A 6,646-nucleotide genomic window follows, 5' to 3' on the forward strand; every position below is an offset into this window, starting at 1 on the left:
GCTATATGTGTGTGATGTATATATATATATGAATGAGAGAAAGGGGTCAGTGGCTGCAATTGAGCAGCTGTACTTCTTTCCCTGCCTGAAGGTTATCAGCTCTGACAGGAGGCAGGGCTGCTCAGCGAACCAAAAGCCTCACTCTGAGAGTACTTAGCGGTTTGCTGAGTTGCCTGCCAAGGCGATTCATGACCGGTTTGCATGGGGAGAAATAAGACAGCGCTGCTGAGGAGGGCACATAGACCCTTCCAGCAATAAAAAACAGCATTAGGCAATGCAAACTCATCAAAATAGGCCATGAAACAGCCCATAAAAGAGATGAAACAATATGAGAGGCATCATAATGGAAATAAGTACAGTATCATTTGCACCTCTCAGGCATATCTCACTGGCTGGCTCCCAGGTTGAGACACACTCTCTCTCTCTCTTTATCTCTCTCTCTCAGCCACTTACACCGTAATCCCTCTTATCCAAGCATCCTCAAAGGTAAATGGAGCCTGACACAACAACATAGTTTCATCCCAGGTATGTATCTCTCATGGTAAAATCGGGATCAGAAACCGAAGGCTCCAGAGCCAAACTTGCTCCCTTGAGAAGAACAGAACCAGTTTCTCTTGCCATACACATACTGTGCCACTTATCAGTGCAGAGGGAAGAGATTAGAGGTGGACGGATCTGCCAGTTTTGGTCCTCATTTTCCCCATCTTAAATTCAGCGCACCTCATTTTTGCAGCAACCTGCAAAACAAAATAAAACCCATTGAAAATTTGTCAGCATTTGGTTGATTATGCGGAACTAGCAAAACTGACCAGTAGAATCCGAAATCAGGAGGAAGCAAAATTCCAAAAAAGATTGGAGTAAATTTATGGAGTACATAAATAATAACTGTAGAAATCTGAAGATTCTGCCAGGACTGAAATAAATATTACGATGTAGATAGGATTGGATACAATGAGAAACTGTGGAAAAGTAACTGACATAAGAAAACCTGTTGAAGGGAGGGAAGGAAATCAATGCTCAGCAGAGTGTGAGTAAATGATTGTTGAATTTTACTGTATTTTGTTTGTTTGTATTAAATGAAACACCAATTAAAAGCATTTTTTTAAAAAAGAAAATTCGTCAGCATTTTAGTGCAAATTTCTCCTAATAAACGCCTTTTTCCCCCCCCCACATAGCTTTGACTAATGTACACAATTTTCAAACCATCTCCCCTAATATGGTGCACTTTTTGTTTGTTATTTTCCCAAAAAAATATATTTATTTTTATGCAGACTTTCCCTGAATATATGCCTTCTTCTGTAAACGTTGTTTGGAGAACTGTGATGCAAAATTCAGAGAAGCTTGAATTTCAATGGATGGCTGTGTTTTGTTTCTAGTATTGTTTTAGAAAGGATAGATTTGATAGATTTGACTTTAAACACAAACTGAATCAAAATTCTCCCTCATCTCTACATAGGATGCTAAGAAGATCAAAAGCAAATACCAATTGGATTTGTCAGTAGTTCACTTGAATGGAGGTTGTGCAGGAGATAAGCTAGCCCACCATTCTCCATCTCCCTTTCCCTCCCTCCCAAATCTCTCACTTCTGAAATTAGCTGTAGCTCATGGTTTTAAACAGGGGCCAGGATGAAAGAAGGGCCGAATCTACACTGGTCGGTTCTAACATTAAGAAATGCATTATAAAAATGTAACACCAGAGGGCGCTGCAGAGCAGCAATCCATCAGCAATGGGAAGTTGCATTGAAAGCCATATAACATTTTTAAAAATAGCTTTTAATAGCCTTTTTACAGATAACTGTAGATCCAGCCAAGGTGTGGCTTCACGAGGCTGAAGGGAAATAGATGATGGACCCCAGGGGGTTCGAAACTCCAGTTCACATCCTCCTTATATATAGATTTCACGACATCAGTACAAATACGAATATGTAAACATACAGTGGCTGGGATCCAGAACCTATTGTTCCCACTGCCAGCTATGGCAGATGGAGCTCTCTGAGTGCATGGCACATTTTGCTCAGTGATTGCTCACATGGAGGCAGTCTGGCTTTCCGTGTGAGCCTGACTGCATTGCTCCAACCCTAGAAATTAGCCTCTAGCTATATCATAAGAATCTATTAATATTCACCAACCAACACCAATTAAGGGAATTGCATTTCAAAGTTTCAGTCTTAATACAGATTGTGATCGTTAAGCCTGAATACTAAAAACTGCTTGGCAAAATTCAACAGAGTGACATGTCACAGCAAGGAAGTTCCCAGGAGATAAATACTTGACCTTTCCTGGTCATATCATTTACTTTGCCTGAGGATCTTTAACTTGATATGCTTACAATCTTTGGATTGGCAAGCCATTTTCAGTTCCCCTTTTCTTGGAAAAGCATTGTGCCTTTACTTTTAGTGTTCCTATGATTATGATTATTATCCACACAGCAACCCTGTGAGGTGGGCTAGGCTGAGAGTGAATGACCAGCTCAAAGGTGTCCTGTGAGCTTCATGACTGAACCTTAGGCTGGATCTACACTGACCTGTTGAACATCATTTCCTCCTATGGGATGCAGGTGGCGCTGTGGTCTAAGCCATTGAGCCTCTTGGGCTTGCAGAACAGAAGGTCGCAGTTCAAATCCCCGTGATGGGGTGAACTCCCATTGCTCTGTCCAAGCTCCTGCCAACCTAGCAATTCAAAAACACACCAGTGCAAGTAGATAAATAGGTACCTCTGCGGCAGGAAGGAAAGCAGTATTTCCGTGTGCTCTGGTTTCCGTCCCGGTGCACCAGAAGAACTTTAGTCATGCTGGCCACATGACCCGGAAAGCTGTCTGTGGACAAACACCAGCTCCCTCGGCCTGAAAGTGAGAAGAGTGCCGTAACACCATAGTTGCCATAGTATTTTCCCCATTAGATACGTTGTTCTAAAACGTCACAGGGCATACTTGCTAATTAAAACTTTATTTACTTTGTTTTTTTTTATCAAATGTAATTAATACCTGGCCACACATTTTCCAAAATTCTGTTTCTTTCCCCACTGCTGGTTGCCCACCCTCTGATGTCACATTTTAATTCTCCCTCCCTCCATTTCCTTTGTTACAACCCCTCAAATACCGGGGGGGGGGGGGGGTTAGAGTTTGAATGCAGTAAAAAGAAAAAAGGGAAAACACTACATGAGGACATATGAGTAGTCATTCATTGATATAGCAGCATAAAATGATTAAACATTAAGCGATAAGAAAGTCAAGGCAATACAGTGGTACCTCGGGTTAAGTACTTAATTCATTCCGAAGGTCTGTACTTAACCTGAAACTGTTCTTAACCTGAAGCACCACTTTAGCTAATGGGGCCTCCTGCTGCTGCCGCGCTGCCGGAGCACAATTTCTGTTCTCAACCTGAAGCAAACTTCTTAACCTGAAGCACTATTTCTGGGTTAGCGGAGTCTGTAACCTGAAGCGTATGTAACCTGAAGCGTATGTAACCCGAGGTAGCAATGTAATACATTATGCAGCTAAAAAGTGTGACATCATGTGTCCATCTAGGTTGTGGTTCGAGGACCCGTCCCCCGCAATGTGGAATGAATAGACAAGGACACGAGATATAAGGTTAATGGGCAAGGAAAGGCCACAACTTTATTGATTACAGCAGTGAAAAGGTATTGGCTTAGGCATTGGATGTCAAAACAAGGGGGGTTTATTCACCAGCAGGTGGAGCCTGTTGATGCTCATCCAACTATAGGCTGTCCCCTGATGTCACCGAGGGTCGTGCCATGGCCTCCCGCCAAGCAGGTATCGGACAGAATACACGACCGCCAGATTCCTTTAACGGAATACCCAAAATATTGAAGGCATAGGCGATGGCCACACCTAGCTCTTCGACACCACAACACATTTTTCCGATGCCTAACCTACCCACCAATACCACAAAAGTTGTGACGATTGCTACGAGGTAGGCAAAAAAACCAAAAGGCCTAATGCCAGATGGAAAAATTCCTACCAGGCCCCCTGGACAACCAGGGCGACCAACCTAAGGTCCATAGCAAGGCCAAGGAACTAAGACCCTGAGCTCAAAGGGAGTGGAGGGTGACTCGCGACGGGATGACGAAGAGGAGACTGAGGCCGAGGAGGGGCTGGCGCCGCAGCAAAAGGCTGCTGTAATGCCCCCCCGGAGGCACCTGGTTGGGTGTTTGCCGGGGGGCGTGGCACCAGCCAGGTGAGTGAGGGGCGGAGCTCGGGCTTCCGCCCACAACCACTCCCCGCTCTTCCAGGGAGGAGAGTCTTTATCAAAACCATTCCTTAACCCTTCCTTAACATTAAAAACCATGAGCGTAGATCTGCCTTTGGTCTATTCAGATTAAGGTATAAACTCTCTGGCCCATACTAAAGTACACAAGCTGTTGAATCACACATGAAACCGCACTCCCTTGCTTTAAATGTCCAAAGCCATTTTCCATATTTGTAGAGCAGATCTGTAAAAGACACAGAATAAACTCCTAGAATAAACTCACCCCTTCTTCCCTGGTGGGGAAGGGAATGACATTTTGTGGGTCGCCTCAAGTGCCAAAATGTCTGGAACCGGCCCTGCCACAAATCCTGATTGTGCCCTGAGGGCTCTGCTAACCTAGCTTATTAGGAACCAAGAACATTTGTTCTCTTGGCTGCAGGTATTAAAGAACTGCTTAAAACGTGATGGTATCAAGCAAGTGACCTCGACTCAATGGGGATGTGCTATCACAGGAAGCTAGCTGTGGATTTAACTCGATTGCGCCAAATTAAGGATAGGCATGAACTCCCAGCAAAGGAATTATAAGTAATCAGCCATGAGGAGGAAGGCTCTGCTTGTTTGTGTACCATCCACCTTCTCCCTCCCTCCCTCTCTCTCTCTCTCTCTCTCTCTCTCTCTCGCTCTCCCTTGCGCTCTCTCTGAAAACAGAAAATTGATAGCAAGTCCACAATACCTTATTGTCCCTGGGTGGTTAGAGCCTTCCAGATTGTTAAGGAGTCAGGGGTATTGTTGTCAGCCAGATGATGAAATGCTAACAATTTGTCAGCACGTTTGCGGGGAGTGATGGAAAACGTTATTTCAAATGTCGGGAGCAGCGTTGCTTTTCACTAGTGAGGAGGAACACTGAGCAGATTTGATGTAACCCCTCCATGGATAAACATACTGTATGGGAACACAATTCCCACCAATATTATCCCATCATAGATCCTCATGCCTTTGCCCCACAAGGCTCTTTGAGCTCTTAGAAAACCTGTTCAGTAGCAGCATCTGTTCCTCCTGACTACGTTCCCTTCCAGTCCTGGTCAAATGGGACTTCCAGCAGAGGAGCAGTCTTCCTTCTGAATCTCAGATCACGAGAAGAGCCAGGGGCCACTCTGGGAGGCTTCCAGCAGAATATTAAAATACAATGATTCCTCAAATATTAAAAGCTTCCCTAAACAGGGCTTCCTTCAGATGTCTTCTAAAAGTCAGATAGTTGTTTATTTCTTTGACATCTGATGGGAAGGCGTTCCACAGAGTGGGCGCCACTACTGAGATGGCCCTCTGCCTGATTCCCTGTAACTTTGCTTCTAGCAGTGAGGGAACTGCCAGAAGGCCCCTGGAGCTGGACCTCAGTGTCCGGGCAGAACAATGGGGGTGGAGACGCCCCTTCAGGTATACTGGGCCGATGCTGTTCAGGGCTTTAAAAGTCAGCACCAGCACTTTGAACTGTGCCCGGAAACGTACTGGGAGCCAATGTAGGTCTTTCAGGACCTGTGTTGTATGGTCTCGGCGGCCACTTCCAGTCACCGATCTGGTTGCCACATTCTGGATTAGTTGTAGTTTCTGGGTCACCTTCAAAGGTAGCCCCATGCAGAGCGTATTGCGGTAGTCCAAGCAGGAGATAACTAGAGCATGCACTACTCTGGCAGGACAGTCCATGGGCAGGTAGGGTCTCAGCCTGCATTCCAGATGGAGCTGGTAGACAGCTGCCCTGGACGCAAAATTGACCTGCACCTCCATGGACAGCTGTGAGTCCAAAATGACTCCCAGGCTGCACACTTGGTCCTTCAGGGGCACAGTTACCCCATTCAGGACCAGGGAGTCCCCCACACCCACCCACACCCTGTCCTTTCTTGTCAGGATTCAGCCTCAATCTGTTAGCCACCATCTATCCTCCAACCACCTCCAGACACTCACACAGGAACTTCACTGCCTTCACTGCAGAAGAATGGGTTTATTTGGTGTACACCACAAACCAAAAGGCAGAATCAAGTCACCTTTACTCAGAATTGCCTCTACAGTGACTGGCCGTGGCTCTCCGGGGTTTTAGAGAGGAGTCTTCTCCAGGCTTTCTGGAAGATGTGAGAGCTACAACCTGGGACCTTTTGCATGCAAAGTGCCTTCCCTACCATGGAGATGTTCTGTAGATCCTGTGTCAATATAGCACACACATTAAAGGTGAATGAATCAGCAGCAGTGAGGCAGGAAAGAATCAATCCAGTTTGGTTTCTCTTAGTTTCTCATTTTCCAGTCTCGGTTTGCCCTATTTCTGTATCAGTTTTCAGGATTATTTTTCAACACACCAAAACACACACACAAAAAGAAAAAGAAACCAAGCTGCCGTTTCATGCACATTTCTTCTCATTGTTGGTTTCTGCTTCCTTCACTGTGCAGCG

Source organism: Podarcis gaigeae (assembly GCF_964106915.1).
Source record: "Podarcis gaigeae genome assembly, chromosome: 2".
Taxonomy (NCBI): domain Eukaryota; kingdom Metazoa; phylum Chordata; class Lepidosauria; order Squamata; family Lacertidae; genus Podarcis; species Podarcis gaigeae.